Here is a 455-nt window from a genome sequence, read left to right as displayed (position 1 = left end):
TGACAGGTAGTGAGGGTGAATCAGACACCTCCCCAGGACGCAGTCCTTCTGCACCACTGCTCCCTCCCTCAGGGAAACCACCACCGGCATATCAAAATATGCCTAATGATTCAGAGCGAGTGCCTCAGCCAAGTGCCCCATCTGAATCAGGGAATAAGGGCTGTAATTTGTACAATAGTGTAGAATCACGGCCGGTGCTGAACTGCCCGATGCGAGAGGTTATCGGAGAGAGGGGCAATGCAACTTTTGTCTACACCCCATTTAGTACTTCAGATCTATTCAATTGGAAGAATCGGAGCCCCTCTTTTTTTTGTGAAGACCCTGAAAAGATTAGGGACTTGTTTCGCTCCATTGGGCAAACCCATCGACCCACTTGGGCTGATGTCCAGATGATGCTCCAAACCCTCCTGACCCCTGAGGAGAGGAGATTAGTATTGGGGATGGCAGAGCGCATT

This window comes from Crocodylus porosus, unplaced genomic scaffold, assembly GCF_001723895.1.
Source record: "Crocodylus porosus isolate Cpor-Errol unplaced genomic scaffold, CroPor_comp1, whole genome shotgun sequence".
NCBI lineage: Eukaryota > Metazoa > Chordata > Crocodylia > Crocodylidae > Crocodylus > Crocodylus porosus.
The sequence above is the reverse complement of the archived record's forward strand: the minus strand, read 5'-3'. Positions refer to the sequence as shown.